Genomic DNA, 20,809 nt, shown 5'->3' on the forward strand with positions numbered 1-20,809 from the left:
ATAGCTTCTCTAAAGAGTGGGGTTGGGAATCAGTTAGACAAGATTAAACGTATTATCTTTATACAGTGAAGACCCACTTGAGATTAGGTAACATAAAGTCATATACCATCGAAAGTACTTGCACTTTTCCTCATCTTGTCCTGAGATTCCTTCTTATTTTCTTTTACCACTTATTCTAAGATTTTTACTAATTATACTTCTTTTTATTTTCTTTATTGTGTTTATGATTTTTCATGTCCCAAGAAGTTTCTATCTTTACTTCTACTATAATTGCTAATTTTGAGTATATTATGTTTTTTTATGATTTTTATGTCTTTTAATCCATATTTTTCCCCCTAAAGGGGATTCTTTGTGTATAATATTTTTCTTAATGGTTTTTAACCATAGGGATGGAATATATTTATTTTGAGGGGAGTATTTTGTGCTCATTTTGAGGGGAGTTTCTTATATTTGCTATTTACATTGCAGTCTTTTGGTAGGATACTGATGTGGTAGTCTTTTTTGTGACTTTTCACTCAGAATATTCTAGGAAGTAGTTTCTAAGTTTCTAAGGGTCAAAAATATGGGCTATGCAACAAAGGCCCAGGTACCCTAATTTCTGTCTACCAGATCCATAAAAGACACTGAAAATGGAAGATATCCAAGAAACAGGACACAGAAACTAAAGTCATTGTAACTCCATTGGACTTGATCCAGAAGTGGAATTGAAACTCAGAAGCTAGACGTTATACAGAGCTAAAAAAAAAAGTGGCAATGACACTGATATCCTCTTTAGCGTTTATTGGCAACCCTGTCTTAAAACTTGCCATAAGCTCAGAAAAAGTGTATTGTATTTGAAACAAGGAGTTCTGAATTCTAATCCCAGATCCTCCACTAAATAATGGTGTCATTAATACAGCTATTTTGTTTTTGTAAGTCTCAATTTCATTCTTTTTTAAATGAAGGGATTGGATTAGATATTCTCTAAGATCCATTTCAGCTATAGCATTTTATATATTCATGACACTATCCATTTCATTTAGGGAAATTCTTCAAGTAAGCTTTCCTCTGTCTAGCATTTATGGATCATTAGGATAGTTCAGATTTTTATTTCTTTGCATTTCATTCTAAGCATAATTAGAGATTAGCCAGGACTATACTAACAAATGGACAGGAGGAACCAAAATAAGACATGAATCTCACTTGGATAATTTAAAAAGAAACTCATTATCTTTACCCCATGAAGCCAGATGTAGAATAGGGACTGGATTCAAAATACAGATGTTAGGATCACATAATCTCAATATGAGAAGGGACCTCATAGGCCGCATGGTTCATTATATTCTTGAACAAGCATTCCTTCTGAAAGAGGTCTGCAAAAGTGATTATCCCATCACTGTTTGGAGACCTCTAGTAAGAAGGAATCTGCTAACTGCTGAAGCAGTGTATTTTACTTAGAGATAGATTTAATTATTGGAACATCCCCCTCCCTACCCCCACTTATTTGAAGCCTAAATCTCTTTCTCTTTCATTTCTACTCATTACTCCTTATTTCTTTCCACTATGTAAAATCTGTTCCTTATGAAAATATTTCACACAATTGAAGAAAAATATTCTATTTACCTGCTCCCAAAAATGAGAAAAAAAAGTTTTCTTGTGTCAAAACTAACCATCTTTTGTTCTTTCAAATAATCATTAAAAGGAAGGATGTTGTTGAAATTCTGGCTCTCTAATCGGGACATCAATTAACCCCAGTCGGTCAGCTTTCTTAAACTAGAAGATTCATTGTGGTTTTGATAGTACTAGAGTATGCTACAAATATATATTCAGTTATGGTGCCTATCTTCTCCAAATGCCCCTGCCTCACCATAGTAACATTGATCAATAGCTGCCTTTAGAATGATAAAGGATAGTGGGGGCCAGAAATGCAGGCTGTCTACTGCCAACTAGCTATGTGACATTAGGAAATGTCTTCTCTTCGTGGATCTCATTTTCTTCATCTGAATAGGACTGGATTATTTGATGTCTAAAGTCCCCTCTAGCTCTCAGAATTCAATGATTCTCTAAGCCTACATCTGGCATATTACTGAGGAATGATTAATTTTGACTCTCTTTGAAGCTTTAGCTTCAAATTAATCAAAAAAGAAAAGAAAAAAATCCTTAGACCTAGAACAGACAATCCTCCCCCTAATAGGACAGGCCCAAACAAAAACAGAGTAAGTGGACATCAAACAAAAAACCCAGCTGTGGTACCATCAGAGAGGGCAAAAGTAAAGTGTAATCATATATAACGTATGAGAGAAGAGGTAAGAAGCAAAACTGGTCAATTCAATCTGACAGACTTAATCAGCCATGAATGAAAAAAAAAAGAGGAGAAAAAATCATCAGATCCAGTTAACTGGAATGATTTGGAGCAAAGAGTGAAAAATGGCCTAATTGAAACTTATTTTGATTAGACATGTCCCCAAAGCTAACTGAAGTGGCCATTTTTACTTGGGCCTTTACTATTTTTTCACAAAACCATATCTATGGATACAAAAGTTACTGTGATTAAAAGGAGAAAAGTAAGTGCCAACCAGCACACAGTCACTGGAAAATACAGATTAGTGAGGCAGGGAACTAAAAGCTTTATTCCTGATAGATCTGGGACTACAATACCATGTTCTATTGTAATATCTATATATTTATTGTAATTTTTTCCCCCAATACTAGCTCTCCTCCATCTTCAAGAAAACCCTGTCTTCAGCTCTCTTTTGGTGTCAGTATTTCATTTGAATGAACAAAGAGATTAGAAGGTTATCCTTTAAGAAAATTAAATTGAGGTACAGGGACATAGAAGTTTTCTATGGGATTTGTATCAAGCATGAACGATTTCATATATATGTGTGTGTATGTATATATGTATATGTATGTATGTATATATGAGTGTATGGAGAGAATGTTTATATATGTGTGTGTGTGTGTGTGTGTGTGTGTGTGTATGGAGAGACAGAATGTTAAATTTGTCATTAATATCAAATTGGAAAGGACTTCCCATGACAAGTAACATGAAAGACTAGACATTTTCTGCAATCCTCACAATTTCTCAAACATCTCAAAAAGAGCAATTCTATGTCAGAGATAAAGCAATTTTTAACTCTTCCCACAGTCTCAGAACAACAAGAATGCTAGCTAAGAAAACCTTAGGTGAACTAACACCAGAAAAAAATAAATGTTTAATATCCCATAACAAGTCTTCACTCAGCACCCTTTCCCCATGGAGTTCTAAACTCCTGGCAGCAGGAGTTCATAAGTCAACCTATGGCTTGCAATAGAGCTGTATTCTTTGTCCTGTCCCCAATCCCCTATATTGAGTGCCAAGGAGATCCAAAATGTAAATGGCAGGTATTTGCTTTGGCCTTAAAATCCCTAATCCTTATGCTGATGTTTTATGCTGGAAGAGACCTTAATCAAAGCATCCAAACAGAGGGACTAGGAAGAACACTTTTGTGAGGGGGCTGTTTGACACTCCCCTAAGCCTGAGGGAAACATCTCAGCATCCAATGGCAGCTAGATCTGTCCTCTCAGAAGTCACTTGAGGCAGAGTGCTAGGATGATGAATGATGAATTGCCCAGCATGGAAAGAAGCTGACTTCCTATGAGACTCAGTCCTCTGGGAAACTGACGTCAGAGGAGAAAGAGTTATAAAATGAGTGATAGGGAATTTTTTTTAAAGACTACCAAGGATATCAGGAGTAAAATAAAAACAACGAAACCTCAAACAGAGCATAATCAAATAAACAAATAGGGATGATGTTAATAACAGGAGAAAATATGGCCTCCAGACTTTGTAAAATAGTCGAGGCATCTATGAATAAATATTGCAAAGCAAAGGAAATTGATTCACTGCATGATGAGACAGAGAGAATTGTAAATTTAGAAGAGAGCACAGAACCACATCATGCTGTTCCAGAACGGTTTAAGAGAAATAATAACTATGAGAGGAGAATGTATGTTCTGCACAGAAAAATAACTAGTAGAATACAAACACTCAAAACAATGACTATAAATTGGAAGGAGTTAAAAGTGTGTATGACAAAAGGAATATCACTAAATCGTGTAGACTTATGACAAAGCAAAAGAAAAGGAAATGTAGTCCCTAAGGAGCAAATCTATATGTTTTCACATCAATACTTCCTAAATAATTGTCATTTTTAGCTAGACAGTAAAAGTAAAAGCCAGGAAGCAATATTTTGAATAAAGGAAAGACCACTGGATCTTATGTAATAGGAAGAGTTTAAATCTTGGTTTTATTATTTATTACCTGTGTGCCCTTAAGCAAGTCACTTAAGTTCTCTGAACCTGATTTACCTCGTATGTAAAATTAAAGGGTTGGACTCTGTGTGTGTGAAGTTGTTTCTAACTTAAGATTTTTGAGTAACACTGAAAGTTGGATTATCTCTGGAAGCCTAAATTCAAATATTTGGGAAAACTATTTCAAATAATCCTAGAGACTCAGACTCAACAAATGTTAAAGTATTGGGAACAGAATCACTTTAAGAACCATCTATTTTAACCCTGTCATTAATAGATGTGGATATTGAAACATTGGAGAAGAAGAAACAAGTCAAAGGTCACACAATTTGTTAATGGGTGTATCAGGATAAGATCTCAGGTTTACCTGACTTCCAAATCTCTCTCTGTTGCATTTCTGTGTTGCATTGAATTTATTAAAGGATGACTTATATGTTTCAAGGAATTAGTAAATGATATCTTAGAGAATTGAATGAATGAGAATCAGAGAATGAATGCAGCTTCCCAAAGTAGGCAAATGCCTAAGGGAAATTTCAAGAGATACTCACATATTAGGGTCATATTATTATACTTCAGAGGTCATCTAGTCCTATCTTTTCATTTTTTACAGATGAGAAAACTGATACTCGGGGAGCTATAGTGACTTATCCAAGGTCATACAGATAGTAAGTATTAAAGGAAGAATTTGGACCCACATCCTCTAAAAACTAGTAGGTATTCCGTTGTATTCCATTGTCATTACCCTTAGGCAGGTAGATGGCATACTGCCCAGAACAATGGAACTATAGTAAAAAAAAAAAAGGTTGAGTTCAAATTCAGCAGCAGAAACGTATTAGCTGTTTGATCCTGGGCAAGTCACTCTGCTTGTCTGAGGTTTATCAATTGTAAAATAGAGATAATAGTGCCATTTATCTCATGTAATTATTGTGAGGACCAAAGGAGATAATATTTATAAAGCATTTAGCACAGTGCCTAGTATATAAAACATCACTATATAGATGCTTATTACCCTCTCTTCAAGGCTCATTCCCTTTGGAAATAAACAACATAAAACTATCATTTAGTGACTTTTTTCAGCCTAGGCAAGGAATTATTTGGGGATGATTTTAATTATCGTGCAAGGTTAGTATATTTCAGAAAAAAAATTACATTTAGCAATCATAACAGGATGAAGGAAGTCCATCAACTAATAGGAAGTTTTCTATAGTTGACAGGAAAAATATATAGCTAGGTAAGTTTAGAACAAGAGAGAGGCAACCATTTGATTTTCCAATCTGTCTCTGTTATAACACATTTGAGAACTTCAAGAGCTCAAAGAAATTTACAACAGAGAATAAATAACAATAGCAACCCACACAGAAAGAATTCCTTACATTTCCCCCAAAACACTTTTTTCCCATAGTAATCCCTTGAAATAAGAAGGGCAAGCATCACTATTCTCATTTTGAAGATGATGAAGTTTTTGTTAAATAGTGAATTGTTATCCAAGAAACTGGAGTCTTTGGGTTTATCAAACAGATTACTACAGTCATTGACTATTGTGTCTTGTGTACCTAACTTATTCCACTGATCCACCTCTTTATTTTTTGGCCAGTGCTAAGTAGTTTTGGTAATTGCTGCCTCATAATACAATTTAAGATCTGGTTTGGCTAGGCCGCTTTCCCTTGCATTTCGTTTCATTAATTCCTTTGATGTTCTGGACCGTTTGTTCTTGCTTATGAATTTTGTTTGTTATTATTTTTTCCAAGTAAATTAATTTAGTAGAATTGTCAGTTATCTTATATTAGCTCAGCCTTCCCATGAGCAACTAATATTTTTCCACATATTTAGATCTAACTTTATTTGTGTGAGAAATGTTTTGCAATTGTGTTCATTTGGTTCTTAGGTTTGTATCTGGCAGGTAGACTCCTAAATATTTAATAATGTCTACAGCAAATTTAAATGGAATTTCCATTTCTATCTCTTGATGTTGGGCTTTGTTATTAATATGTTGAAATGTTGATGATTTATGTGGGTTTATTTTATATCCTGCAACTTTGCTAAAGTTGTTTATTACTTCAAGTAGTTTTTTACTTGATTCTCTAGGATTCTCCAAGTATACTATCATATAATCTGTAGAGTGATAGCTTTGTTTCTTTTTCCCTATTCTAATTTTTTTCAATTTCTTTTTCTTCTCTTATTGTCAAAGCTAACATTTCTAATACAATATTGAATAACAGGGTAGATAATGGACATCTCTCTTTTACCCCCAATCTTACTGGAAACACTTCTAGCTTATCCCCATTATATATAAACTTGCTAATGGTTTCAGATAGATGTTACTTACCATTTAAGACTCCATTTATTTCTATGCTGTCTAGTGATTTTAATAGAAATGGGTGTTGTATTTTGTCAAAAAGCTTTTTTCTGTAGGTACTGAGATAATCATATGATTTATGTTAGTTTTGTTTTTGATATGGTCATTATGCTGATAGTTTTCATAATATTGAACCAGCCCTGCATTCCTGGTATAAATCCTGCCTGGTCATAGTATATTATCCTCAAGATAAGTTACTGTAATCTCTTTGCTAATATTTCATTTACATTTTTTGCATCAGTATTCATTGGGTAAATTGGTCTATACTTTTATTTCTTTGTTTTAGCTCTTCCAGGTTTAGTGATCAGCACCATATTTGTACCACAAAAATAAATTTGTAGGACTCCTTCTTTGCCTATTTACCCAAATAGTTCATATATTATTGGAATTAATTGTTCTTTAAATGTTTGACAGAATTCACTTGTAAATCCATCTGGCTCTGGAGATTTTTTCCTAGGTAGTTTATTGATGGCTTTTTAAAATTTCTTTTTCTGAAATGGGGTTATTTAAGTATTTTATTTCATCTCCTGTTAATCTTAGCAGTTTACATTTTTGTAAATATTCATACATTTCATTAAGATTTTCAACTGTATTGGCATAGAGTTGGGCAAAATACTTCCTAATTATGGTTTAAATTTACTCTTCATTGGTGGTAAATTCACCTTTTTCATTTTTGATGCTGGCAGTTTGATTTTTTTTTTAAATCAAATTAACCCAAGGTTTATCTGTTTTATTGTTTTTTTTTCATAAAACCAGCTCTCAGTTTTATTTATTAAATAATTTGCTAATTTTGATTGTATTAATATCTCTTTTGGTTTTCAGAATTTCTAATTTGGTATTTAATTGGGTATTTTTAATTTGTTGTTTTTCTAACTTCTTTAGTTCCATGTCCAATTCATTGATCTCCTCTTTCTCTAATTGACTCATGTAAGCTTTGAGAAATGTAAAACTTCTCTCAGAATCACTTTATCTACATCCTGTAAGTTTTATTATGTTGTTTCATTATTGTCATTCTCTTGGATGAAGTTATTGATTATTTCTATGATTTGTTGTTTGATCTACTCATTCTTTAGTATTAGATTATTTAGTTTGCATTTAATTTTTAGCCTATCTTTCCATGGCTCTTTATTACATGTAATTTTATTGTATACTGGTCTGAAAAGGTTGCATTTAATATTTCTCCCTTTTTTTGCATTGGATTATGAGCTTTTTATGCAATAATACATGGTCAATTTTTGTGTACGTGCAATCCACCACTGAGAAAAAAGTATATTCTGGGGTGCAGCCAAGATGGCAGAGTGAAAGCAGTGACTTGCTTGAGCTCTCCCCCAAACTCCTCCAAATACTCATAAAAATGGCTCTAAACAAATTCTGAAGCAGCAGAACCCACAAAAAGACAGAGTGAAACAAATTTCCAGCCCAAGACAACCTGGATGATTGATCAGAAAGGTGTATCAGGCAGGGCTGGGAGTGCACAGCAGCACAGTGTGGATGTGCAGGCCACAATGAACCAGGAGCAAGCCTCAGAGGACTAAATCATGGGCAGCTGTGGAGGTTTCCAAACTCCTCAATCCATGAATGCCAAAGACAACTCAGAAGGTCAGTGGGAAAAGTCTGTTTCTGTCGGTGCTGAGACAGGAAGGTGGGGTCTCAGCTCCATTCCCCAAGAGCATGGCCCTGGGGGGTGCAGCTGCTTCCTGAGCTTCCAGCCCACAGACTGAGGGGGAATCCAGTGGCTGATCAGAGAGGGATTGCAGGGATCTCATTGCCAGTACTGAGGCAGGAATCTCTTCTTTTGCCCATGATTGGATCTTGGTCATAGTTCTGGATGGGGGTCCTGGGGTGAGTAGGAGTGCTGGCTTGGTGGAGCTTGTAGTGGCTGTGGAGAGAAACCCCTCCTCACAGTTACAGAACAGAAAGGAATACTTGTGGTCACAGGCCAGGAAAGGAGTAAACACCCTGCCCCTTATCATACCATCTTGGAAGAACTGAAAATTTACAGGTCCCTACAAATATCTCTGAAAACAGCTGTACAAACCCCAGAAACTTGGGACAGCACATTCTTCACATTGGAAGCAGACGCTTACCTCAGCAAAGATTTTAAAACTCAAGTAATTGTCTGGGATCATGAGCAAGTAGTGCAAAAAGGGTCAGACTATATTATCTTACTTTGGTGGCAAAGAAGATGAAAATATACAACCAGAAGAAGGTAACAAAGTCAAAGCTCCTACATCCAAAGCCTCCAAGAAAAATATGAATCATGCCCAGGCCTTGGAAGAGCTCAGAAGGGTTTTTGAGAAGCACATAAAGGAAGCAGAGGAAAAACTGGGAAGGGAAAAGAGAGTGATGCAAGAAAATCATGAAAAACAAGTCAACAGCTTGCTAAAGGAGACCCCCCAAAATACTGAAGAAAATAACACCTTAAAAGAAAAGCCTAACCCAAATGGCAAAAGAGATCCAAAAAGCCAATGAGGAGAAAAATACCCTAAAAAGAAAAATTTTCCAAATGGAAAAAGAAGTCCAAAAGATTACTGAAGAAAATACTTCCTTAAAAATTAGAATAGAGCAATTGGAAGCTAGTGACTGTATAAGAAATTAAGACACTGTAAAACATCCAAAAGAATGAAAAATTAGAAAACAATGTGAAATATCTCATTGGAAAAACAACTGACCTGGAAAATAGATCCAGGAGAGAGAATTTAAAAATTATTGGACTATCTGAAAGCCATGATAAAAAAAAAGCCTAGACATCATCTTTCAAGAAATTATCAAGGAAAACTGCCCTGATATATTAGAACCAGAGGGCAAAATAGAATTTAAAAGAATCCACAGATCTCCTCCTGAAAGAGATCCCCAAAGGAAAACTCCTAGGAATATTATAGCAAATTCCAGAGTTCCAGGTCAAGGAGAAAATATTACAAGCTGCCAGAAGGAAATAATTCAAGTACTGTGGAAACATAATCAGGATATCACAAGATTTAGCAGCTTCTGCATTAAAGGACCGCAGGGCATGGAATATAATGTTCTGGAGGGCAAAGGAGATAGGATTACAACCAAGAATCACCTACCCACCAAAACTGAGTATAATTCTTCAGGGGAAAAAATGGTCATTCAGTGAAATAGAGGACTTTCAAGCATTCTTGATGAAAAGACCAGAGCTGAATAGAAAATTTGACTTTAAGTTACAGGACTCCATTGGAACATGAAGAGGTAAACAGGAAAGAGAAATCATAAGAGACTTATTAAGATTGAACTGTTTACATTCCTGCATGGAAAGATGATATTTATAACTCATGAGACCTTTGTCAGTATTAGGGTAGTTGGAGGGAAAAAAAAAATTATATGTAGATAGATAGATAGAGGGCACAGGGTGAGCTGAAGATTAAGGGGTCATATGTGGAGAATAAAATTAAGGGGTGAGAGAGGATTATACTCAGAGAAGAAGAAAGGGAGAAGTAGAATGGGGTAAAATATCTCACCAAAACAAAAAAAAACAAAACAAAACAGAAAAGAAAAGGCTCTTACAGTGGAAGGGAAACAGGGGAAGGTAAGAGGAAATGAATGAATCTTATTCTCATATGATTTGGCTTAAGGAGGGAATAACATACACATTCAATTGGGTATGGAAATCTTCTTACCCTACAGGAAAATAGGGGGAGAAGGGGACAAGAGAACAGGGGGATAATAGAGAGGAGGGCAGATTGGAAAGGGGCAATTAAAAGTACATACTTCTGAGGAGGGACAGGGTCAAAAGAAAGAATAAAATAAATGGGGGAGGCAGGATAGGATTAATGGAAAGAGAGTTAGTTTTTCACAACGTGTTTACTATGGAAGTGTTTTGCATAACTACACATGTACAACCTATATTGAGTTGCTTGCCTTTTCAGTGAGTGTGGGTGCAGAGGGAGGGAGAGAGAAAATCTGAAACCTAAAGTTTTAAAAACATATGTTTAAAAAAATGTTTTCACATGGTACTGGGAAATAAGAAATACAGGAAATGGGGTACAGAAGTCTATCCTGCCTTACAGGAAAATAGAAGGGGAAGGGGATAAGATGAGGGGGGGAAGAGATAGAAGAGAGGAGAGACTAGGGGAAGGGATATTCAGAATGCATGCCATTTTGGGTTGGGGGAGGGGGGAGATGGGGTGAAAATTTGGAGCTGAAAAACTTGTGGAAGTGAATTTTGAAAACTAAAAATAAATAAATTTATATTTAAAATAAAAAAGGTATATTCCTTTCTATTCCCATTCAACTTTCTCCAGAAGTCTAACATATCTAACTTTTCTCAAATTCTATTCACCTCCTTAACTTCTTTCTTGTTTATTTTGTGGTTATATTTATCTAGTTTTGAGAGGGGAAGTTGAGGTCCCTCAGTAGTATAGTTTTGTTGTCTATTTCTTACTGTAACTCCCTTAACTTCTCTGAGAATTTAGATGCTATGCCACTTGGTACATATATGTTTAGTAATGATATTACTTAATTGTATGTAATACCTTTTAGAAAAATGTAGTTTCCTTCCTTATCTCTTTTAAATAGATCTATTTTTGCTCAGCTTTGTCTGAGATCAGGATTGCTACTCCTGCTTTTTTCTTTTTACTTCAGCTGAAGCATAATATGTTTTATTCTAGCCTTTTACCTTTACTCTGTGTGTATCTCTCTGCTTCCAATGTGTTTCTTGTAACCAACATATTGTAGGATTATGATTTTTTAATCCATTCTGCAATCCATTTGCAACTTATGGGAGATTTCATCCCATTCACATTCACAGTTATGATTACTGTCTGTGTCTTTGTCTTCATCCTATTTTCCCCCTGGTCATGCTTTTCTCTCTCCTTTCTCCCTTTCCCTCCTCACTAGAGTTTTCCTTTTGACCACTGCCACCCCAATCTGCCCTCCCTTCCATCAGCCGCTCTCCTTTCTTTCCTTTTTTCCTTACTACTTCTTCCTTCTCTTTCATCTACCCCCTTCCTTTTCTTTCCAATTTCCCCTTCTATTTTCTGTAGGGTAAATTAGATTTCTATACCTGAACATGCTATTCTCTCTTTGAGTAAATCCGATTAGAGCAAGGTTTGAACAATGCTCATCTCCCTCCTTTTTTTCCTTTACTGTAAAAGGTCTTTGCACCTTTTCTTTTGGTACAATTTACCCTTTTCTGTCTCCAGTTTCCTCTTCTCCCAGTACAATCCCTTTTCAACACTTTGTTAGAATTTTTTTTTCCATTGGAGCATTTTTACTTGTATGTATGTTTTACACCCTTAGAAAAAGAATGCCAGGATTTTTCCTCCTGTGTGTTTTTGTCTTGCTTCCTCATGGTCCATGATGCCAGCTGAGGTTGTAAGCACAATGAACTCAAACTGACGGGATGGTAGCAGATTATTCTGCCACTTTTCCAGATCTTTCAATTGAACATCAAATTTGGGGCTGATTACACCATATTTGTTTAATCTGCTCGTGAGGTTCACAACAATTTTTCCTGCTCTGTGATCATCAATGATCTCAAATTTGCCAATGTAACCATGCTTCATCATCACAGTTAAGAACTGGACAATTACTTTAGAGCATGGCCTAATGAAAACCTGGCTTTTTCCCCACTTTTCTGCATTGTTGATGCTTCTGAGAGCATCTGCCAGGTCGTTCATGCGCACCATGGTGGCAGTGCTGCAAGATGGGGGAATGAGCTGTTAGAATTTTTTATCATCACATGAAAATTAACTTATACTCATGTCCTCTGTTTATGTATACTCCTTCTAAATGTCATTATAAAGACAGAGTTCTTAAGAGTTACAAGTATCATTGTTCCTTGTAGTGATGTAAATAGTTTTTCCTTATTGAATAACATGTTGTTTTTTTCCTTCCTGTTTACCTTTTTATGCCTCTCTGGAGATCAAATTTTCTATTGAGCTCTGGTCTTTTCATCAAGAATGTTTGGAAGCCCCCTATTTCATTGCATGTCCATCTCCTCCCCTGAAAGATTATGCTCAATTTCACTGGGTAATTAATCCTTGGTTTTAATTCAAGCTTCTTTGCCTTGCAGAATATCCTATTCCAAACCCTCCAATGAGGGCTGAACTTTAAAGAGACAAATAATAGCTAACATTTGTATAATGCTTACTCTGTGCCAGGCATTGTGCTAAGTGCTATTTAAATATTATCTCATGTGATACTCACAAGATCCCTGGGAGGTAGGTCTTACTATTTTCCCCATTTTAAAAATGATGAAAATGAAGCAAGCAGCAGTTAAGTGACTTCTTTAGGGTCACACACAGTGTCTGAGGTTGGATCTGAACTCAAGTATTCCTGATTTGTGGTCCAGCACTCTATCTACTGCATAATCTAGCTGCCCAGAGCTAAGGTTCCCAATAAAAAGAGATGAGAAGGAATTTTAAAAAGAAAGAAAAATATGAAGATTCAAAACAAAAGTAAAAAAGAATGTGGCATAATGATAAGGCAGTACCAAATATTTTAACCATCAATTAAGACATCTTTTCACGTAGTTTGCATAATGTTGAGGTAAGAGGAAGACAGAATCTAGGCATCAGACATAAAAAAAAAGTTTGGGAGCATTAGTTTCTCAGAGGTTATAGTGCTAAGACATTTTTCCAGAAAAAAAAGAAAACTCATATTACAAAGAAAATTGGAGACTATTCAAAACTATAAGACCATCAACCATACTATGGTGTGTTAAAAGAAAAAGAGAATCCCCAGGAAATATAGCTTGGCAGGTTATTAAGTCATTTCAGAGCACTCAAGTAAACAGCTAGCAATTCTCTTTAAAGTCAATGTCTTTAATAAAAAATGATACCCTGTCAGAAATCCTCAACGATCTTAAATAAGGAATATGTGATAGTCTCAATGCTTTGGAGCTAACTCAGAGCAGGGTACATAGCTGTGAAATCATAGATTCACTACATCTATTTTTCACCTTTTTAATAAAAGGCTCATGGCTATTGAGAATGTTGGCACCTTGATGTCTATACATTAGCAAAATAATAACTTTATTCATTGTGAATTCCCCATATAAACTGCCCTGATGGTCAGAATCTCAGGAGTTCAAATTAATTCTGGAGATATTAAGGGTCCTCTATGTGCTAGACCAGGGGTAGGGAACCTATGGCCTTGAGACCACATGTGGCTCTCTAGGTCCTCAAGTGCAACCCTTTGAATCCAAACTTCACAGAACAAATCCCCTTAAGAAAAGGATTTTTTCTGTAAAACTTGGAATCAGTCAAAAGACCACACCTAAGGACCTAGAAGGCCACACGTGGTCTAGAGGCTACAGGTTTCCCACCCCTGTGCTAGACACTGCACTAGAGGACACACAGACCAACAAGAAATAGTCCCTGCTTTCAAATAGCTTATAATCTACTTGGGGAAATAAGACAATTACAGAAATTACTATAAAACAAGTTATAATAGACCTAAAACTCAAATAAAGTTCCATGAGATGTCTGAGAAAGGACAGGGCATTTTCCTTTGTGTAGATCAGGAGATGGAAAATGAGACAGACCTTGAAGCAAAATTGTATGTTAGTGTTTTAACATTCCAGGATTTGGAAATGGAGGAGGGGAAAGTCAGTGAAAGTTCCTAACATTAGTAAAGATGTGAGTAAAATACAAAGATGGGAAAATTATTGAAGTTTAGGGAACAATGAGTAGGTGAGTACGACTAGAAATTAAAATGGTGAACAAAATCTAGAAAGGGAGGTTATAGAGATATTCATGGATAAGGAGCTTGGGCTATATTCTGCAAACAGTACAGAGCAAGGAAGATTCGACATTTTTATGTAGGAGAGATTGATGTAGGAAAACTAATTTAAGTGTTACAATCCAAAAGACAAATAATGAAGGTCTGATTTTGAGTGGAACCATTAGAGGCAGAAAGAAGTTCAGTCAGTCACTCATTAAATCAAGCAAACACACATATACATGTATACATATACATATGTATGTATATATCCTTTTTTGAGGTAAAAAAGTAGTATGAGGGGGGAAATCGTCTGTATACTAATTTTGATACTCTGAAGTATATAAAATGAAGTCAAAGATAGCAATAGATGTGCCAAGAAATGAACAAGAGACAATAATCCTAGATAGATGTCATCATAGATATGTTCCACAAAAATGCACAAAATGTGGAACAATCCAGTTGAGCTAAAGTAAAAAAAGTAAATTAGATCTTATAGGTATTATTGATATGGCTAGAGAGAGTATTATTTATTCAAAAAGAAGAGTGTGGGTAAAATTGAGGGGGAAGGAGCATTGAATATTAAGAAGGCATGCTAAGAGGTAATGGGTTATTGTAGAAACTACATTCTAAATCAGGAACACCAGGATTTGATTCTCCCTTATGACACATACTGACTATGTGATACTGGTAAATAGAGGGAGTTTCTCGTATACTACAATTTTGTTTTTTAAATAGAAAGATGTAAAGAAATTAGGAAACCATAGAGGTGAAATATCATTAAAGGTATTTGGATATAAATCAACAAAAAGAAAGATAGAAGCAACATTACCACTGTAGCATGTCAAAGCCAATCTGATCAGAAAGAAGAAATAGATGATCTCTGGAAGTATACAGAAATCTGATACAGAGACATGATATAATAATGATTGGAGAACTCAATTATAAAAATATTTTCTAGATCTCTTTCTCTCTGTGTCCAAAACAGAATAATAAATAATTTCAGGTACTTGAGAGGCTTCAACTATGGTTCAAACCATGGTTTATGACCATTTTCTGAAAACCACTCTAGAGTGAATTGTAGAGAGAATCACCACATGTGGGCTAATCACTTGGAGATGAATACTTGGGCATGGTAAACCATGACACAAAGAACAATTCAAAACAGTCCTCTGTTTTATATTTTCCCTTACTGTTTGTGTGGTAATGGAGACAAAACGGTGGAAGTTAGCAGAGACTATTAGTAATCACATAGCTTTTAAACTATTTACAAATCTTAGTTTAGATTCTGGTCCTTTAAATGGGACAACTCTGACAAATATTATAAAAGAAGTTGTTTACAAATCTTGATATTCTCACTATAAATGAAACCAGAAGAAAACATACGTCTAGCTGAATGGAAAGATGATACATAGTTTTTCCTTGTAGAAGAAGATAAAGACTTCACAGAATTGGTCTTACTAAGTTTTGAAAGGGAAAATATCATTTCATGGAACATTTGGTCATCTCATAGTGCACTATTCATTATAAATATTTACAAAAAGACTTCCCACAAAATAATCAAAGCCTATGTATGAATATTATTTGCAGAAGGTGAGGAGAAAGAGAAATGCCATGAAGAATTTTATAAGAACCTCAAAATTAAGCAGAAAGATAACAGACACACATGCACACTTTGATACCTAGAGACTTCAATGTACAAATGTAGTAAAGGAAATAATGAAAAATGTTAGAAAATAAGGTTTTGGAGTAAAGAAAGAGAGTAAATATTTGTAGAATATATAGAAGGCTCACATTTTTATGATTAACAATTTATTTGAGAAAAGAGTTGTGAAATGCTGTACCTGGAATGCACTAAATAATATAACAAAATCATTTAAATATATTTTGACAAGCTAGAAATGAATGATTACTGATTCAGGAGTCATTTCCAAATCAGCTCTCTGTTTGCAGTAACATTTGAAGCTTATTAGAGCAAAGATCAAAATTAATACAAAGCTTAGAAAATAAAAATGAGAAAAAATTGATAATATTAAATTAACTCTACCCTAATTTATTTAAACTAATTACAGAAGAAGAAGAATGTGAAATAGATGGAGGAAAGGACATACATGTAATTGTAACAATTTCTTGCAGGAGTTTAACTGATGGAAGACAATTGCCATAACAAAGACACCAGAAAAACCAAGAAACTGTCTGATGTAGCACTCTCCTTACTAAGCATGAGGTAAATGGTAAATAGTGTTAACATGAGTTTAGAATACAAATTTACCTACAAAATCTTGTGAAGGAAAGTGAAGTATTGACTAGCATTGTGACTAGTATTGACTCATAAAATAGGAAGTGTCAGGAACAAAGAAAGAAAAAAAACTTTAAAGAAATCTTTATGAGAGATCTAACTAAACGTATTCATGCCAATGTTACCTGTGAATAAAACTAGAAAGACAACAATGCAATGAAAAATTGAAACTATTTCTACAATACACTTTTCATTATCAAGGTCAGGAGAGGCATAGTATTTGGAGTATAACATTTCAAATGTGTTATGAGAAGTGGAAATGCTACTGAAGAAAGCAGATACTCATCTCCACAGGAATCTTTTTATCATACCATGGAGGCCTCTTCTCTCCTGAAGTCAGCTCCTTCCTTGCATTAGTGCTATTGGAAATGGGACTGCCCCTAAGTATCCAACTTTTGATTGGCCAGTTCCTCCCATAACCACTGAGGCCTAGGCCAAACATTTCTTTAGTCCTTTTCCAGGAAGGTAGGTGGCACAGTGAATAGAATGCCAGGCCTGGAGACAGAGAGAATTGAATTCAAATCCAGCCTCAAACACTAGCTATGTTACCTTAGGCAAGTCACTTAATCCTCTTTGCCTCAGTTTCCTTACCTATCAAATGAGCTAGAGAAGGAGATGGCAAACCATTCCAATATCTTTGCTAAGAAAACCCCAAATGGGGTCACAAAGAGTTGGACAGGACAGAAATGACTGAAGAACAATAACAACATCTCCACAGGACTTTTTCTGCTATGACAACATTATAGGTGTCTTCTCCTCACCCTGCCCTTTTAGTTTCCTTGTATGTGCTTTCTTCCCCCATTACAATGTATAATCCTTGAGATAAGGGACTGTCTTCCTTCTGTTGATAAATCCTTAATAAATGCTTTATAATTTACTCAATGACTCACAAAGCACCTGGATTATACTAATTACACATAGAGGAAACATGTTCCAGAGAAAAGAGGTTTTTTTTCCGATTTTTAAAATTAATTTATTTTGATTTATCAACAATCACTTCCATAAGCTTTTGAGTTTTAGATTTTTCTCCTCCTTCCTCCCCACCTCTCTCCCCAAGACTGCACGCAGTTTGATGTATACATTCTATTAAACATATTTTCACATTAATGATGTAAGTAAGAATGAGAACCGATAGGAGGAACCACCAGAAAGAGGAAACAAAGCACAGCAGAAGAAAAAAATAGCAAATAGTATGCTTCAATCTGCATTCTAACTGCATAGTTCATTCTTTGGATATGGATACCATTTTCCATCATGAGGCCTTTGGAGATGTATTAGATCCTTGTATTGCTGAGAAGGGTTAAGTCTATCAATATTAGTCATCACACAATGTACCTGTTACTGTGTACAACGTTCTTCTGGTTCTGCTCACTTCACTCAGCATCAGACCATACAAGTCTTTCCAGGTTTTTCTGAAGACTGCCTGTTCATCATTTCTTGTAGCACAATAGTCTTCCATTACATTCATATACCACAACTTGTTCAGCTATTCCCCCAATTGATGGGCATTCCCTCAATTTCCAATTCTTTGCCACCACAAAAAGAGCTGCTATAAATATTTTTATGTGTGTGGGTACCTTTCCCATTTGTATGTTCTCTTTGGGATACAGCCCTAGAAATGCTATTGCTGGGTCAAAGCATATGCACATTTTTAGAGCCCTTTGGGCACAGTTCCAAATTGCTCTCCAAAATGGTTGGGTCATTTCACAACTCCACCAACAATGCACTAGTGTTCCAATTTTCCCATATCTTCTCCAACATTTATCATTTTCCTGTTTTGTCATGTTGGCCAGTCTGATAGGTGTGATGCAGTACCTCAGAGTTGTTTGATTTGAATTTCTCTAATCAATAGTGATTTAGAGCATTTGAGAAAGCACAGTTTTGAACATGCTAAATGATAGGTTCTTTCAATGGGTATTACATAAAATTTGAAGGAAAAATATATATTAGACATCATTACCAAAAAAGCCAACCAACAGAATCTTAAAAAATATAGACTTATGTATTATTTTCCCATTTATGCAAAAGTTGTAAGAATAATAATCACATACAGTGAGGGCATAATTTATCATGACATTAAAAATAATGTAAATGGTATGTTCTTATAAGTGATATTATTATATTCATAAGATTAAAATGTTCAAAGAAGCTGATAAAGAGTAAAACACAGTATTCCACCGTAATTATAATTTGTTGACTATTAAAAATGATTCAATAAAACTAAAAAAATACTTAAAGTTTTTTTACCAACAAGATGATTACTATGCATGTAACAACAGCAACAAGAACAACAATAATAACTATTATTCATCTAACACTTTAGCTTTACATATATTAGCCCAGATCCTCACAAGAACCTTGAGAAATAAGTGCTACCATTAACCCCATTTTTCAGATGGAGAAATTGAAATATTGAATTTAAGTGATTCATTCAGGGTTATACAACTAGTGAACGTTTTAGATGGGATTCAAATTCAGATATTCCTGACATAAATACAAGGCTCTATTCACCAGACTACCTAGATACATTTTGAACAGATCATATAAGATATCTTGAAAGACACAAGAGATTTATCTTTTATACTCATATAACCAATAAGTGTTGCCACAAAGAGAAAGAAATATGCTCACCAAAACTCTTTTCCATTGAAAGATGATTAAAGCAAGTTGGAGAGAGACTCCTAAATGGTGATATACTCGCAATATTCCTATTTATAGGTTACAGGGTATAGACTTATCAATGACTGACAGAATATTGTACAGGCTCCTCATAAGAGACAAAGTCACCCACAAGAGTTAGCACAGCTTCATGTAAGAAAAAAAAAAATATGTGAAATGCCTGTTCTCATAATCAGAGTCACAACATTTCAGATTTGGAAGAATATAAGTGGTTATTTAATTACCTATTGATCAATTGACCAATATGTAATTATTAATGTTTATCATGTGACAGACACTTTGCAAGGTACTGGTTTGATCCATACCCCTCAAAATGACCCTTGCTTCAGTCCTCTGGAGAAGTGACCTACAACTTTTTCTTGAAGACCTCCAGTGAGGAGGAATGTACAACCTACGTCAGCATGCTATGCCATTTTGGAATGGTACTAATTATTGAGTTTTCTCTTCTATTAAATATAAATGGACTTGCTTGCAACTTTTACCAATTGCCACCACTTCTTCAATCTAGTATCCAACAGATATGAAGTCAGCCCTCAAATCTTCTGCCTATTCATTAAATCTCCTCCAAGATAAACATCTCCAATTCCTTCACTGGATCTCAAGTCATTGATTTAAGGGCTTTTCCTTGTCCAGATTATGATCCTGTGGATATTCTTCAACTTATCAATGTCCTCCTTAGAAGGTGATATCCATAAATAAATGCAATACTACAAATGTGCCCTGACCAGGTAAAAATACAGTGTGAACTATGACTTTTTTTTTATTTTTGGAAAGGTTTGTTGGCTTTTTGACTGCCATATACCATTGATGACTTATAATGAACTTATGGTTCAAGCCACAGTGTTTTCAGATAAACTTCTGTCAAAATAGGCCTTCCCTACCTTGATATTCTTCTTTCTCTGAAGCTGCTAAATAGGAAAAAGAAATAAACAAATCCATTATTTTGATTGTTCTTACCTGTCATCTAGCCTATTCTTTCCTGCTAGCCTCAGTTCATTATAAAATTTAGAACTATTCACATGATATGTTTTTATGTGGCAGCATCATACCACATATTCATATGTGTTGCATGTTATATGCCCTTCCTTACAGCAACTCTTCTCTCTCTCTCTCTCTCTCCCTCTCCCTCTCTCTCTCTCTCTCTCTCTCTCTCTCTCTCTCTCTCTCTCTCTCTCTCCCTCTTTCTCCATACACACACACACACACACACACACACACACACACACACACACACACAAAATGCACACATATATATGAATCTTTAAATCTAAGATGGACAGACTCCATAAGCAAATATATCCACCAGTGTATGCAGTTTCCATTTTCATAGTATTTGTTTGTTTTTTACAAATTCAAATTTTCATTCTTGAGTATTTCTCATTGCTCTTCAATAGACTTGTCAGCAGATTTTTAATATATGGAATAGTATACTTCTTCTGGACTTTCTAAATTTGTTTACCAAAACTAGGTTGTATATCAGGCTATACCCACTTTTCCTTTCCTTTATCTCAAACTCTAGA

General features: G+C 35.1%; 1 pseudogene; it reads right to left on the minus strand.

Annotated features, from left to right (window-relative positions):
• Positions 1-11,858: 11,858 nt before the first annotated feature.
• On the minus strand, positions 11,859-12,276 carry LOC110212682 (small ribosomal subunit protein uS8 pseudogene; annotated as a pseudogene).
• Between the last annotated feature and the right edge of the window lie 8,533 nt (positions 12,277-20,809).

Source organism: Phascolarctos cinereus, unplaced genomic scaffold (assembly GCF_003287225.1).
Source record: "Phascolarctos cinereus isolate Bilbo 61053 unplaced genomic scaffold, phaCin_HiC Scaffold_2;HRSCAF=192, whole genome shotgun sequence".
Classification (NCBI taxonomy): Eukaryota; Metazoa; Chordata; class Mammalia; order Diprotodontia; family Phascolarctidae; genus Phascolarctos; species Phascolarctos cinereus.